General features: G+C 42.8%; 1 protein-coding gene across 1 annotated transcript in view; it reads left to right on the top strand.

Moving 5' to 3' along the window:
* Positions 1-3,793: 3,793 nt before the first annotated feature.
* The window catches only part of sh3bp2 (SH3-domain binding protein 2), a 47,957-nt gene continuing 34,059 nt past the window's right edge, over positions 3,794-17,691 (top strand). The window contains exon 1 of the mRNA XM_002940959.4: positions 3,794-3,990. The gene's annotated coding sequence lies outside the window, so the exon portion shown is untranslated. The remainder of the gene's footprint in view (positions 3,991-17,691) is intronic.

Below are 17,691 nucleotides of genomic sequence, written 5' to 3' on the forward strand. Positions count from 1 at the left end.
AGGTATAGTAGGGAGAGATGGTGCCTATAGTAGCAGTGGGGGGATAATAGCCTCTGGGAAGGGACTGGGGCTGTGGGATAGCAGGTATAGTAGGGAGAGATGGTGCCTATAGTAACAGTAGTCTGACATGGATTTGTAATCTGTGGAGGGCCATAGGTGTAGTAATACAATATATGTGTAGCCCAACCTGCAGTGTTCAAGAAGTTAAAAACAAGGAGAGGCACTCCTACTTTTGAGGGGCCCACAAACTCTGTTTTTGGCCAACACTAAAGATGTGTACCTAGCTAATGCAAATGCACACGTTTAACTAAATAAAAACAGGCCTGAACCAAAAGATGTTTAAAACTAAAAGTAATAGAAAACAAAATCAATAAAAGTAATAATGCATACAAAAAGATATATAAAATGTATTTTGGCCTTAATTTCCCAGCAGCTCAGAATACACAGTAATGACATCACTTGCAGAAAGGGGAAGATATAAAGATACAAACTCAGTAAATAAATATAACTTTTATGTTTAAGGAGGGGCTCATACTGCAGACACAGGCCAAATAAAGACTTTAGGGGAAGGAAGAGTATAAACCAAATGACAGAAAAAGAACAAGAATTTGCAGAAGGAAGGAGAAGAGGCAGAATGTAGCATGAAAATGTGAGGGTATGCTGAGTATGGCAGAGAGGCAGGGGATTCAGTAAGCAACATACTAGGGCAGGGGTCGGGAACATTTTTGGCTGAGAGAGCCATAAACACCACATATTTTAAAATGTAATTCTGTGAGAGCCATACAATATGTTTGGCTGCGGGGCAAGGTAGGGTGGGTCCCAAGGATGCCGGATGCGATGCAGAGGAGGGCGTGGCCTTGCTCGGCGGATAAAAGACGTGTTCTAAGGCTTAGAACATGTCTTCTATCCACCGAGCGCAGAGGCAAGGTAGGGTGGGTGCCAAGGAAGCAGGATGGGATGCGGAGGAGGGCGTGGCCTGTTATCGGTGTATAGAAGATGTGTTCTAAGGCTTAGAACACGTCTTCTATCTGCCGAGCGCAGGGGCAAGGTAGGGTGGGTGCCAAGGACGCCGGATGGGATGCGGAGGATTGCGTGGCCTGTTATCGGCGTATAGAAGATGTGTTCTAAGGCTTAGAACACGTCTTCTATCCGCCAAGCGCAGGCCACACCTGTTATTTTTTTTTATTAAAGATTTTGCAGCGAGCCAGATGCAGCCATCAAAAGAGCCACATCTGGCTCCCGAGCCATAGGTTCCCTACCCCTGTACTAGGGTGAGGGGACAGCAAGCTATACAAGAGAAAGTGCATGGAGCACTACCAAATAGTGGGCAAACACCACAATAGTACAAAAAGTTTGCATAGGGATGGGCCTAAAGCAAGGCTGTGGATATAGCAGCATAAATAATACATAAAGAGAATAATTTAGGATGAGAGTATAGGAAGCAGCACATAAAATATGGGATAAAAGGTACAATACAGAGGGGTGCGGATACCGTAAGTAATAAGGGGTGCGGATACAGTAAGTAGTACAGAGGGGTGCGGATACAGTAAGTAATAAGGGGTGCGGATACCGTAAGTAGTACAGAGGGGTGCGGATACAGTAAGTAATAAGGGGTGCGGATACCGTAAGTAGTACAGAGGGGTGCGGATACAGTAAGTAGTACAGAAGAGGGGGGATACAGTAAGTGGTACAGAAGAGGGGGGATACAGTAAGTAGTACAGAAGAGGGAGGATACAGTAAGTAGTACAGAAGAGGGAGGATACCGTAAGTAGTACAGAGGGGTGCGGATACAGTAAGTAGTACAGAAGAGGGGGGATACAGTAAGTAGTACAGAAGAGGGGGGATACAGTAAGTAGTACAGAAGAGGGAGGATACAGTAAGTAGTACAGAAGAGGGAGGATACAGTAAGTAGTACAGAAGGGTGCGGATACAGTAAGTAATAAGGGGTGTGGACACAGTAAGTAGTACAGAAGAGGGAGGAGACAGTAAGTAGTACAGAGGGATGCGGATACAGCAAAAGGTTAAGAATACAGAGGATACTATAAGCATCGGTACAGAATAGGTTATGCAGAAATCCATTATCCAGAAAACTCCGAATTACAGAAAGCCCAACTCCCTTAGACTCCATTTTAATAAAATAATTCAAATGTTTAAAAATGATTTCCTTTTCTCTGTAATAATAAACTAGTACCTGTACTTGATCCTAAGATATAGTTAATCCTTATTGGAGGCAAAACAATCCTATTGGGTTTAATTAATGTTTAAATTATTTTTAGTAGGCTTAAAGTATGGAGATCCAAATTACGGAAAGATTCCTTATCTGGGAACCACCAGGTACTAAGCATTATGGATAACAGGTCCCACATCTACTACAAAAGGGTGAGGCTTCAGTAAGTAGTACAGAAGAGGGAGGACACAGCAAGTAGTACAGAAGAGGGAGGATACAGTAAGTAGTCCAAAAGGAATGATACAGTAAGTAGTACAGAAGAGAGAGGATACAGTAAGTAGTACAGAAGAGAGAGGATACAGTAAGTAGTACAGAAGAGGGAGGATACAGTAAGTAGTACAGAAGAGGGAGGATACAGTAAGTAGTACAGAAGAGGGAGGATACAGTAAGTAGTACAGAAGAGGGAGGATACAGTAAGTAGTACAGAAGAGGGAGGATACAGTAAGTAGTACAGAAGAGGGAGGATAAAGTAAGTAGTACAGAAGAGGGAGGATACAGTAAGTAGTACAGAAGAGGGAGGATACAGTAAGTAGTACAGAAGAGGGAGGATACAGTAAGTAGTACAGAAGAGGGGGGATACAGTAAGTAGTACAGAAGAGGGAGGATACAGTAAGTAGTACAGAAGAGGGAGGATACAGTAAGTAGTACAGAAGAGGGAGGATACAGTAAGTAGTACAGAAGAGGGAGGATACAGTAAGTAGTACAGAAGAGGGGGGATACAGTAAGTAGTACAGAAGAGGGAGGATACAGTAAGTAGTACAGAAGAGGGGGGATACAGTAAGTAGTACAGAAGGGGGAGGATACAGTAAGTAGTACAGAAGAGGGGGATACAGTAAGTAGTACAGAAGAGGGAGGATACAGTAAGTAGTACAGAAGAGGGGGGATACAGTAAGTAGTACAGAAGAGGGAGGATACAGTAAGTAGTACAGAAGAGGGAGGATACAGTAAGTAGTACAGAAGAGGGGGGATACAGTAAGTAGTACAGAAGAGGAGGATACAGTAAGTAGTACAGAATAGGGAGGATACAGTAAGTAGTACAGAAGAGGGAGAATACAGTAAGTAGTACAGAAGAGGGAGGATACAGTAAGTAGTACAGAAGAGGGAGGATACAGTAAGTAGTACAGAAGAGGGGGGATACAGTAAGTAGTACAGAATAGGGAGGATACAGTAAGTAGTACAGAAGAGGGAGGATACAGTAAGTAGTACAGAAGAGGGAGGATACAGTAAGTAGTACAGAAGAGGGAGGATACAGTAAGTAGTACAGAAGAATGAGGATACAGTAAGTAGTACAGAAGAGGGAGGATACAGTAAGTAGTACAGAAGAGGGGGATACAGTAAGTAGTACAGACAAATAAAGCTACAGTACGTTGTACAGTAATAAAGAATGTGTAGGAGCTCAGTACAGAAAGGGAGAGAATAATAAGACCACACGCAGTATTAGAAGGCGGCAGAGAGCAATGCAGTGAGGGCAGATACACGGAGAGGTGCCGGAGCTGAGTAGGTTGGAGTCGGACAGGTAACAGCACGGTAGGGGAGGGACTCTCTCTCTTGGGAACCGCCCATGCCAGTCAGTGGGCGGGGCTAGAGCTGCAGTGAACCCAGTGTTGCGCTCTGGGGCAATTTACCCTTCCTGCTCGTAGCTGCATAACTCCGCGGTAGGCTCTCGTTGGACCAGGAAGAATGGCGACTAGTGCAGACATCGTGTGAAATGCGATAAAGACGTGCTGCTACTGAACCTGCTGCTGCCCTGCTTCTCTCGCCAGGTACCGCTCTAAGTTACCTACATGCCCAACTGGGGGCGCTATCTATGCACCTGCCTGGTACCGCCAACCCCTATACACATATATATATATCCCCGGCCGGGAGAGTGCTGGCTAACCCACAGGTGCTGCTACTGTACATCTGTTGTTCAGCTACAACTTCCAACCCCTAGTCTCTTGCTTTGATGCTGGGTCTTGTTGTAGGGGGTAAAACTGAATATCAGCCATATATATTTTATATTGTTACCACCAGACTTACTATTCTATACATTAGAATGTATGTGTGTATGTGATGGAATGCTTCAGTATTGGCAGGCTCCAGCTGGGCATTGGCATCTTGGTACATTATGGAGCCTCATGTAATTGTAGGTAATAAGGTATTGGGCACATTTAGGAATCAGTATCTGCAGTTGCCCAACAGAACATTGTGATCTTGGGTCCAGTAGATTCTATAAGATCTGCATCTATCATTAAATGCTGGAGTTTAGATTGTACATTAGGGTGTTGGTTTGTTTAGGAGAAAGTCAGCGACTGTAGAAAACAGAATATTAGTTGTGATTATTTACAGTGACGTAACTATTACTGGGACCCACTAATGTCTGGAAGTTGACCTATTTTACCAGTGTTTATTGAAATTGTTTATTAACTAGGGCCTCATGGGGCCCCCTATTTTTCTGCCCCCCCCCCCCGCCCCTGCAGCCACAGGGTCTGCTTCCTCTGTAGTTACACCCCCGGCAGGGATAACTGTGCCCCATGCATCATAGTAAGGCAGTGATCCCCAACCAGTGGCTCAGGGGCAACGTGTTGCTCCCCAACCCCTTGGATGTTGCTCTCAGTGCCCCCAAACCAGGGAGTTATTTTTGAATTCCTGACTTGGGGGCAAGTTTTGGTTGAATAAAAACAAGATTTCCTACCAAATAAAGCCCCTGTAAGCTGATAGGGTGCATAGAGGCCCCTAATAGCCAATCTTAGCCCTTATTTGGCTCCTCCATGAACTTTTATGGTGCTTGTGTTGCTCTCCAAGTCTTTTTACATTTGACTGTGGCTCACGAGTAAGAAAGGTTGGGGACCCATGTAGTAAGGAGTAAAATTGTTACAATACTTTCTGTTGTATCGATATTTAATTGCAAGACAAGAGCATATGCGCCATTAAAGACTTTATGCCGAATACTTAGGGTGAAGACACACTGGGCTACTAGTAGCAGCTACTTTTTCCACGGCTACTAAACTCCAGAAAATCCCCTGCCATAGACAATACTGAGAATTGCCTCTACTAAAACACAAGTAGAGACAATTATCAGTAAATGATCAGCATTGTCTATTTTAGTAGCCCTGACAAGTAGCTGCTACTAGTAGCTCCATGTGTCTTCGCCCTTAAACTGTGTGAAATCATCAGTTTCATTGTAAACTCAGTGATTGTCCCTACATTTATAAATCGGCAGTTCAATGCTTTGTGCACACTGCGCTCCTTTGTAAAAGTGCCCTTAGGGCCCGATGCACAAATCTTGGATTATGGAACTTCGTGTATGAGAAATGATTCCCCAGACAGTAGGAAAGTCATGCATGACAAGCACATATATTTATATATATACAACTGGAAAATGGAATGCGGTATGCTGGAAATGAATAGAGGTATTGTTGAACTGTAAGAAAAATCGCCAGTGCCCTTTCTTCCATAACTGGGTCAGGCTGGCATGCAGCAGGCTGTGTATAAAGGAAATATATCGGGGTACAGACTGGAATTAAGTTGTACAGGTATGGGACCTGTTATCCAGAATGCTCGGGACCTGGGGTTTTCTGGATAAGAGATCTTTCTGTAATTTGGATCTCCATAACTTAAGTCTGCTAGAAATCATTTAAATATTGAATAAACCCAATAGGGCTGTTCTGCCCCCAAAAAGGGGTAATTATATCTTAGTTGGGATCAAGTACAGGTACTGTTTTATTATTACAGAGAAAAGGGAATCATTTAACCATGAAATAAACCCAATAGGGCTGTTCTGCCCCAATAAGGGGTAATTATATCTTAGTTGGGATCAAGTACAGGTACTGTTTTATTATTACAGAGAAAAGGGAATCATTTAACCATGAAATAAACCCAATAAGGCTGTTCTGCCCCCAATAAGGGGTAATTATATCTTAGTTGGGATCAAGTACAGGTACTGTTTTATTATTACAGAGAAAAGGGAATCATTTAACCATGAAATAAACCCAATAGGGCTGTTCTGCCCCCAATAAGGGGTAATTATATCTTAGTTGGGATCAAGTACAGGTACTGTTTTATTATTACAGAGAAAAAAGAGATCATTTTTAAAAATTTGAAATATTTGCTTATAATGGAGTCTATGAGAGACGGCCTCTCCGTAATTCGGAATGTTCTGGATAACGGGTTTCCGGATAAGGGATCCCATACCTGTATAGTTATGCAGACTTGTAATTGTTGGGCTTGTCTGTCTGTCGGCTGCCTGATCATGGGAATCCTTTTGTCTGTAGGTGTGGGAAGTGATTCACATGTGCCCATAACCTGGGAAACAGTGATAATCACTGGCATAAACTGCACTGGGGAACGTTCCCTCATATATAAATATAATGAATGAATATAAATTCACTCTAGAAATACATTTTTAGAGGGGAAGTTTTTGCCTTTAAAATGAAAGGGACAGCACATCAGAAGCTGGACTTCTGTATAATATTCGTATATAATCAATAAATCATATTGTCATGGGTATTTCTGCCTAGAAAGCCCTATCTATCAGTCTATAATAGTTTATCAGTGAGAGCAGCCATGATTGCTCTGATAAGGATTCAGCACCCCCAGTCTCATAAAATAAAAAGTGCCCTCTAGTGGGGAGATTATCCGAAAAGAATGGCCATAGCAGTTCAGCGTTTTATGCAGGAAGCAATACCATGTACAGGTATGGGATCCCTTATCTGGAAACCCATTATCCAGAAAGCTCCGAATTACGGAAAGCCCATTTCCCAGAGACTCCATTTTCATCAAATAATACAGAATTTTTTAAACTGATTTCCTTTTTCTCTGTAGTAATAAAACAGAACCTTGTAATTGATCCCAACTAAGGTATAAATAATCATTATTGGGGGCAGAACAGCCCTATTGGGTTTATTTCATTGTTAAATGATTCCCTTTTCTCTGTAATAATAAAACAGTACCTGTACTTGATCCCAACTAAGATATAATTACCCCTTATTGGGGGCAGAACAGCCCTATTGGGTTTATTTAATGGTTAAATGATTCCCTTTTCTCTGTAATAATAAAACAGTACCTGTACTTGATCCCAACTAAGATATAATTACCCCTTATTGGGGGCAGAACAGCCCTATTGGGTTTATTTCATGGTTAAATGATTCCCTTTTCTCTGTAATAATAAAACAGTACCTGTACTTGATCCCAACTAAGATATAATTACCCCTTATTGGGGGCAGAACAGCCCTATTGGGTTTATTTCATGGTTAAATGATTCCCTTTTCTCTGTAATAATAAAACAGTACCTGTACTTGATCCCAACTAAGATATAATTACCCCTTATTGGGGGCAGAACAGCCCTATTGGGTTTATTTCATGGTTAAATGATTCCCTTTTCTCTGTAATAATAAAACAGTACCTGTACTTGATCCCAACTAAGATATAATTACCCCTTATTGGGGGCAGAACAGCCCTATTGGGTTTATTTAATGGTTAAATGATTCCCTTTTCTCTGTAATAATAAAACAGTACCTTGTAATTGATCCCAACTAAGATATAAATAATCCTTATTGGAGGCAAAACAATCCTATTGGGTTTAATTAAGGTTTTATTGATTTTTAGTAGACTTAAGGTATGGAGATCCAAATTACAGAAAGATCCCTTATCCAGAATACCCTTGGTCCCAAGCATTCTGGATAACAGGTCCTATACCTGTATATGTTATATCCTATATAAGTTGCCTGCAGGAGGAAAGTTTGCGCGTCTTTGGATTACCGAAGCGAAACCATCATCAGATCGGTTACTAACTATCATCTATCACTCAGAACTGGAGATAACCATATATTAAAACCTTGTATATAATATAAATACACTATCAGCCTATAAGCAATCTCCCTTAAACTGTATCTGGGCAATCATTCTTTCTAGGAATGCACCGAATCCACATTTTTGGGTTCTGGCCAAACCCCAAATCCTTTGTGAAATATTCGGCCGAATACCGGATAGAATCCTAAGTTGCATATGACACGTAAGGGTTAAAAAGAAGCACACAGTAAAAATGTCAAACTTCTGTGTTTATGTGACAAAAAGTCACCTGATTTTAAGGGTTCAGATTCGGTTCGGCACTTGGATTTGGCCAAATCCGAATCCTACTGCAAAAGGTTGAATCCCAAACGGAATCCTGGATATGGTGCAGCCCTAATTCTTTCCCTTAGGGCTTTGAATTAAGAATTAATTTAGAGCAAATGAGGATATGCAAAGCTCAGGGCAAATCAGGTTATTATGGCCTGTAACTGGGATCTGTACAGATACGGGGTTGGAATTCCATTATCCTGACCGCAGCTGCATTGATAGGAAAATCCTCCCATTCATGCCAGTGCGTCCGGCAGCGGCCGGGATTAGTCAGAGCTGCTGTTGTGATTGGAATAATGAAGCCCTTCTGTACTACAACAGCAGACATGTCAGTCCTTTTCAGTTTTTAAATTGGGAGTCACCAATAATACTACCTCTTGGGGGGGTCATGCACTTTGTGGGCAAAAACATTTACCTGTATACATTTTTCCTGTAGGCTGAGGCTTCTGCTGCAGGTTCATATCCTTAGGAAGGACAGATTGGGGCAACCAGCTTTCTAACTGGACTTTACCAAGAAGTGCAGTAGGGGGAGTGCTTTCATCATTATCACTTCAGCTTCTTTGTGTAGGGTTTATTACTAGGCCCCATACATATAACAGCCTGAAGCCACACCCACTTTCTGGTAAATTTTGGGGTCTGCAACTTGGGACCATTGAGTGAGCCTGTCAGATAAACCGCTCTGCACTGCATCTTCCTGAGGCTTCAGATTGTGTCTGCCCTTTACCTGCTCACTTCTTTATATGCTTTAAGCATTAAAGGGGAAGTATACCCCTTGTTGAACACCAGTGCTATGTATGTATGTATAACTTTATTTATAAAGCGCCACAAGGGTACGCAGCGCTGTACAATCTTACAATATACACAATTACACATAGGGAGGGCAAGTGTTATAATAAATACAATAAATAAGTATAAATACACAGGGAGTAAGTGCCATGTGGTATGAGACACAGTAGGAAGGCGGTCCCTGCCCCGTAGAGCTTACACTCTAAGTGGTTGGGTAACATACAGGCACAAATTGGAATAGGGTTTGTGCTGCATTCACTGCTTCTTGTTTCAATCACAAAAATATCCATTTTTTATTTCTTGAACTAAACAGGACAAACAGGAACTGAAGTCATTACATGTTTGGCCCTTGCGAGGCAGATAATTTCCACTGCACACATAATCCCCCTGGGTAAAGTGCTTCTGCTTATCTGTATGCCAAAACAGTCACAACAAATGGTAAAGGGAGGGGGCTGTTTGTACAGATATCATCATCTCTAGGTAAACTCAGCTAACTAATGAGAAGATGTGCGAGAAAGCAAAAGAATTGCTGATTTATAATAAAAAATAAAAGAACATTTTATTTTAATTCAAATAATAGGCCGAATGTGTTTCAGCGCAAGGTCCATTGATTGTTCTCCTGGGGAGCAGAGCTGTATATAGGGGCATATGACTCCTTTAAAGGGAAGGTGTCTCGCCCTATAGAGAGTTCGGCAGCTCTCTCACACAGCAGGAAAGCCGGGGCTACTGTAAAATAACAGGAAGTAGAACTCTTAAAGTTACAAGCACTTTGTGGTTCTTAAAGTTACACACACTCCATTGCCAGGGAGGGGGGAAAATCCTTCCTGACTCTACAACAGTGAAATCAAACTTAAGGTTAGGGTTGCCACCTCACCCCTTTAATACCGGCCATGTATTTAATTCACATCCTGCATGGCTAACTAGCAGTTAATTTAGATGCAGCTACAGAATAAAGTTACTTAGTTGCAGCCATGCACCATGCAGCTAAATGAATTGCTAGCTAGCCATGCAGGATGTGGGTTCAATATATCGTCAGCATTAAAGGGGTGAGGAGGCAATCCTTATTACCATAAAGCACTTTTAAAGTGTGTTTTGTACTTCTGAATATAGTGTTATCCATGGGGCAGTATGAATGCCTAGGTATGCTGAGCCAGACACATGGGAGATCATTAGTATGTATGTATGTATAACTTTATTTATAAAGCGCCACAAGGGTACGCAGCGCTGTACAGTCTTACAATATACACAATTACACACAGGGAGGACAAGTGTTATAATAAGTAAATACAATAAATATATATAAATGCACAGGGAATAAGTGCCATGTGGTATGAGACACAGTCGGAAGGAGGCCCCTGCCCCGTAGAGCTTACAATTGGCAATGTAATTGAGAATAGGGTTGCCACCTGTTCAGTTTTGGCCCAGACAGCACGGTTTCCGAAAGGACTGTCTGGGTCAGAACCTCCTGCCCAGTTTTCCAAATGAGCAAAACCGGGAAGGACTCACTGAGATTGACGCGTCGATTGGGCAATCGCCACGTCATAGACCCGCCCAGTGATGGTACTGACCTGCCTCTTCCTTGCCCTGTGATGTCACAGCCCCACCTCCTCTCCGCCCCCGTGACATCACTGTCTGCCCCCTGCCCAGTGAAAAAAGCCGGTAGAGGAGGTAACCCTAATTGAGAATATGGGTTTATGGTTTATAAACCTATAGACTGACATATCTGTTCAGATGCCATTCAGAACCAGAACTGGTTTAGCAGTTTGGTAACCACCATAGCAATCTTCAGAATACTAGTGCTTAACATACCCCTTGGAAGAGAGACATTGCATGCTTAGATACCAAAAGAAGCAGCAAAACCAGTTATCTGTTGCCAGTTTTTGCCCTCCTATTGCCGACTGTTCCTTCTTAGGGTAATGGCACATAGGGCTATTTCACTATAAGAACCTTCCCCCAATGCAACCCTTTGTTAATCAGGCTTTTAGGGGCACCTTATAGGGCACCCATGTACTGGCCAACCCAGGCCCCGACTGGCAATCTGTAGTTCTGTGGCACCCGTGACAACATCTAGATCGGTGATCCCCAACCAGTGGCTCAGGGCACCCCTTGGGTGCTGCTCTCAGTGCCCCCAAACCAGGGAGTTATTTTTGAATTCCTGACTTGGGGGCAAGTTTTGGTTGAATAAAAACCAGATTTCCTACCAAATAAAGCCCCTGTAAGCTGATAGGGTACATAGAGGCTGCCTAATAGCCAATCACAGCCCTTATTTGGCTCCTCCATGAACTTTTATGGTGCTTGTGTTGCTCCCCAAGTCTTTTTACATCTGACTGTGGCTCACGAGTAAGAAAGTTTGGGGACTCCTGTTCTAGATTTATGTTTGTGCATCTGATGGCAGCACCCTTGTTTAACCTGTGGCACTGTTAGAGTTACCAATACAGGTATACCCCAGCATTCAGCATCTGTCTCACCAGCCGTAGGTGTTACCAAGTGCGTACATGTGGCCTAATTCTGCCTCGCCCACTAAGGTCAAATGCAATAATACCCGAAACTCTGGCTGATTTATTTTCAAAAAATTGATCTGAAGAGGAAAAAGTGGTTTGCGTAGAAGTTTTGTTTATTTATAGGGTGTTTTTTATAGTTTCACTTTTACATACAGAAAGATAAAAATAACCTGCAGGAAACGGATCTTCCTCCTGCGAACAACGAAAAAAAACCCCCGTAACCACAATTATCTTTTTTTTGGTGTCTGTGCCAACTTGATAGTGAGCGCGGTGAGTTGTGATCACAAAACGAGCAGTTAGTCTGTAAGGAAATGTGACGCTCAGTGAATCTGCTGCCTGTGCGCTCGGGGGGATCAGTAAGCAGGCTCGGGTCTGACGCAGGAAATGGAAATATCAGCATTGCTGTGTGATTAAAGGGCATGAAAACACCAATAAAAAAAGTTTCTCCTTTGCACTTTTGAACCTTAGTGGTCTCTAGCAAGAAAAGGGGACTGGGCTTGCCCTTATTCTTGCAATTTAATAACACAGATTTATATTACGTGTCACTTGTGCCTTCCCATGGGACAGATTTAGGCCTTAAAGCGGACCTGTCACCCAGACATAAAAAACCATACTCATTATAAAGGCATTTAAAAATCCCAGCTGTCAATCATATATTGCCTGCCCCGCCTCTGTTCCTTAGGCATAGAGGCAGGACAGACAGTTGCTTTCACTTTCCATTCAGCACTCACTTTCCCCTCCCTCCTCACCATCTAATTGTGTAGCCAGTGGATGGGCATGGGCACCAGGTCCCCCATTCTGGCACATAAACAAGATTTTGGGGTGAAACAAAACTTGCCTTAATAACAGTGTCCACAAAATGGAGTCTGCCTGCTGACTGTGACTGTGTAATTCCAAGACTGAAGGAAACATGATTTATATAATTTATATAGTGAAGTTTATTTTGCTTTACAAACACAACATAAAAGAATTTTTAATTATTTCTCTGCCTATGTACAGGTTTGTCACATTACTGGTATTTCCCCAGCCTAGCCATTAAATCACCAACAAAGGTGACTAGATTGTAAGCTCTTTTAGGCAGGGCCCTCTTTACTTCCTGTATTGGCTATTGGTTGTTGACTTGTATGTTTGTATGTATAACTTTATTTATAAAGTGCTACTTATGTACCCAGCGCTGTACAGTAGAATTCATTAATACAAACAGGGGGTTATTAAGATAATAATAGATAAATACACAGTATAACAATAAATACAAATAAATACAAGATACAGTTGCAATAAGTTAAGAGTCAAAGACACAAGAGGATGGAGGTCCCTGCCCCATAGAGCTTACAATCTATATATGTAATCTGTATGTTTACTGTATACACCCATTAACAATATGGAATATGTGGAATATGTTGGTGCTTTATAAATATAAGGCTGAGCCTGGTATTAAGGTTATTGGTGGACTAGCAAAAGGGCAGTTTTGGCTGGGGCCCATGGTTTTCGGGGGGACCAGTAGTGAGGGACAGTGTATCCAACAGTAAATTTGTAATTAACCCCAGTGCATGCTTTTAGCCCATCCCGGATCATCCAAATCCTTGCCTCCATTGTGTCACTTCCCTACCCCCTTACATGATCAATCTGTTCCTTCTTGTTAGGGCCGGTCCCTTCTTGTGAGGAACGGTTGCATCCGTACTTGTGTATGGCCAACATTACACTTTGTGAATGACGTTTCCCTCGTCAGAACTATCATGGCTGCCCCATTGCTATGAATAAATGCCAATATGCAGATAATGAAAGCCCCCTGTGTAACAACCAATGGCAATATGTTTGACTGAACCATAAAGCGAATGTATATCCTATTTAAATGCTAGGCATATTATATTATTATTTTATACACCACAAACAGGAGGTGCTGCAGCACAAAAGTGCAAGAATAACGGGATTCCCCGGAGCTTCATAGCCAGTATGGGCTGTAATTCCCCTCAGGTTAGACAAGCAGCATAAATAACAGCTCTGCCACTTCCTATTTAATGAGCCGTAACTGACAGTGATTGGGGCAATGACAAGGAAGTAGGTAAGGGGAAAATAATAATTGTTTGTACAGGCCACGGGGCAAAGGTGAGGACAAGTTCTTCTGCTGCGTAATGCTTCTGAAATATGTTAGGAAGACTTTGATGGCTGTGGGACACGTGCTGTTTTGATGTTCGCTCCATGTGTCTCTTCCCCTTTAAGAAATGACAGGATGCCTTTGATGCTGCACATTAAATGTACTGACACATTACTATTTTTCTCCTTTCTTCTCAACAAAATTGAGCTTTTATCCCAGTCCTCTATTACCTTTTGCCCGTCTTCTTTCTCTCCTGCCACTTTGCTAAACTCGAGATCCAATTGGAAGAGGAGGAGTGCCCAGCCCAATAACAACTACATGCCAGTATCACTTTAAAGGGGAACGCCAGGTCTATAACCAAAATTTGTTAAAGGAGCCCACACAACCCAGAAACCCCACACAACACATAAACAATCTGTTCCTTTCAAAAAGTATAAATAAATACCATTTTTATATGCTGAAATCCTGCTGCAAAACAGTTCTCCTCTTTCTGCATCATTTGAAATCCTGGCAGGGGAGGAGGGACTAAAACACTGATGTTACAAATTCTAACAACTTCTCCACAGCTTACAGACAGCATGCAGGAACTACATAACCCACAATGCATTGCACTGTGATGTTCCTTTCTTTATGGACACCACGTATGCAGGGAATTGTGGGATTGGGAGGATGCAGGCTGAAGGCAGGCTGAGGATGAGTCACATAGTAGTCAGCCAGATCAGCAGGGGAACAGGGGGTGGGGCTTAGGGAACTGTTCCAAACTATATTATTACATTAAAAATTCATGAAAAGGCTGCATATTTTTTAATTGATGTATATTGCAAAGCATATAAGTATATATTGCTGTCTATTCAAAAAGCTTAAGTTGTGTTTGGGTAGAGTTTCCCTTTAATTACATGTTCCCTTTTCTCTTTCCATGTGTAAATAAAAAGGAAAAATAACAACACTGTGCAATGAGAAAAAGATACAAAGTACAAAGTGCTAAAACTTTGCCCTTGCTGTGCTCACCTGGACACTGTTTAGAAAACTACTTTACTTCTATCCACACCCCTTACACCCTCTGTGTGTGTCATTGCACCCACTCAGGCTGCTCTATAGGAATGCGGGGTAGACAAATACTTGGCTTGTGTTGTGCCTGACCCAAACCTCCTACCCCAACCAGGCTGTCATTAGTTACATACCTGCGCCCCAACCTGCCTATTTCTCACATCACCCAGGGTGTTGTTGTAGGTGTGAGTATATAGGTAATGATGGCCGGAGGGAAAACAGGGGCTTACTCCACGACTATGCAGGGCTGCGTTTATCTGTGGGGTCTGAGCACGTTACAATACATTGTGGAATAATGCAAGAGAATCCTGAAATTAACACTACCTCAATAAGTTACTTGCCTTAATGGGTTGCGCCAACACAACAACTGAATTGGGTCCAGAGAGTCACTCAGTAATGCCATTATTGATGCCATGCTGTGCCGGGAGTGCTGCAACTTCACCAAAGCATTTAGCAGCAATGATGCTGGAACTCTCAAGCAATTGGGAAGAAATAATATATTGTGGGTAAAAAAACACGGCAACATGTGTTCGAATGTAGCACGTTGCCCGGGGTGTTGTTTTTTTAAATTAGCCCTATTGACTCTCCACCAAGTAAATAAGACCATCGTAATAGTGCCATACCTCCCAACATTTGAAAAATGAAAAGAGGGACAAAAAGATTTGGTGCAGGCATAGTCAGTACCCCCCATAGAAAGTGCCCCCATAGAAAGTACCCCCATAGAAAGTGCCCCCATAGACAGTACCCTCATACACAGTGCCCCCATAGACAGTACCCCCCATACACAGTGCCCCCAATTGCCCCCATAGACAGTACCCCCCATACACAGTGCCCCCAATTGCCCCCATAGACTGTACCCCCCATACACAGTGCCCCATATAAAGTGCCCCCATAGACAGGGCCCCCAATTGCCTCATAGAAAGTGCCTCCGAAGTCGTCATCGTCTTCTTTTTCGGCTTTTTCTTTTTTCGGCTCCTGCTCCATATGCTGCTCCTTGTGTGGCAGCGACAGGCCCTTTTATAAGGTTGCGCCCCATGCGTATTGATGTCACACGTACCCATGGGGTGCAACCTTATAAATGGGCCTGTCGCCGCCGCACAAGGAGCAGGAGCGCCCGGCCCAGCCATAAAAATGCGGGACAGTGGGATACGCTATTAAAACCAGGACAGTCCCGTGGGAAGCGGGACAGTTGGGGGGTATGTAGTGCCACTTTCAATCTCTTTATTTTAATATATTTTTTTTAGAGGGAAAATTTGTGGGCACATAAGTTCAAAGGATGGTTCTTTCTTAGAAGTTCCAGCAGTTGTACCTAGCAGCTTGTGGGTTTTAAAAAAGCGCCATAAAGCAGCCCATGGATAGTTCCTGAACTGTGTGGATCAGCAAAGATCTTCCTCCTTCCCCACTCAGAATCTGGGTGCCCCCTGGGTGTCTGGAACTTAGAACCCAGGTATATTCACCATCGTATATCCAACTGCTGGCCTCTCTCTCCCAATAGGAAACAACATCTCGGGGAACTCCTGAATCTTAAAAAAATAATAAGAAAAACCAAGAAGCAGAAATTCCCACAGCTGCTATTTATATACAGGGTACCGAAATACTGGGACTGTTCCACTTTTCTGCGTTCAAAAGTATTCTGTAAGGGAGTTTCTGTTTCATCTGCAGGTTTGGGCAAGTTGTGTTTGTAACCTCAGGTAGAAGGTTGTTCCCTTTGATGGACCGCTATATATATATCTTTTTAAATAATAATTCCCTCAGCACGGAGAATGGCTCAAAGCAACACTGCATTTTTTACTGCAGTCTGTCTCAGCTTGCTTGAAAATACATGGAAAAAATTAGATTATTGCCTTGACTTCATCTGAACGTGATTAACCCATTCAAATTTTTTTTTACACACACAGTTATCAGTGAGGTAAGTATATGTTACCGGGCTCCACAGGATGGTCATTTGTAAATGTACCTATTCTACCAAGATATATTGAAACTGGTCATTAAGTAGGTACTCACTGACCCACTACACTCCTGGGGCCTCTGCAACTGCAAGGTCTGCTCCCTCTGTAGTTACGCCAGTCATGGAAAACAAATGTGATGCCGATTTCAGTTAAGTCTTGCATATTTTGATAAATGTGTCAGCTGTGACCCAAACCAGTTGCCAGTTTGCTAGATATAACGCCTGCAGGTATGTAAGTGTGTGGGGACTAGGTAGGCCCGGACTGGCAATCTGTTGGTTCTGGCAAATGCCAGAGGGGCTGCTGTAAGATGCCATGGACACTCACTATTTATTGGGCTGGGGGGGCTGTTTGGGCCTCTTTGCATTTGAAATTCCAGGGCCTATTTTGTATTCCAGTCTGGACCTGGGACTGGGTGAATCAGGGCAGGTCCTAGTGGGACTGTGCCTATGTTGGGAGAAGGGTTAGGCATGGGTCAGGGGTGTAAATGGTCATGCTGGAGGGTGTAGATTTGTGGGCCAGGAGGGGAAGAACTGAAAATGGACCAGCAACTACATTGACAGTACATTTGTAATATTGGCTCTATAGCAGGTATAATAGTGAAAAGGTGTGATTATTATTTGTGTAATGGCTGCCATGCCTAGAGTAACACTTGCCAGCCGTAGCTCCTGATAGCAAACAGCCGGGGGGTCATGATATAAAAAGTTGATTGTAGGTATGGTCCGGGTGCTCATGCCCCAGACCCTCAGCATAGGGGAGCCACATAGGAAGACATTCCTTCCATTTAGTTTGCTGACTGACTCCCTGCTGTGGTGCAGTTCTGTCCTATAAAGGGTGGATTGTTGTAGAATAACCCATAGAATGTCCTTAGGCTACGCTACTGGCTGAAAAGAAAAATTCCATTAATCATAATGTTATATATATGCTTGGAATCAGGAACTCAGCTGTTACTTTGTGGCTTGATTTTCATTATTGCCTGAACCCCGATGAGGC

Source organism: Xenopus tropicalis, chromosome 1 (genome assembly GCF_000004195.4).
Source record: "Xenopus tropicalis strain Nigerian chromosome 1, UCB_Xtro_10.0, whole genome shotgun sequence".
NCBI lineage: Eukaryota > Metazoa > Chordata > Amphibia > Anura > Pipidae > Xenopus > Xenopus tropicalis.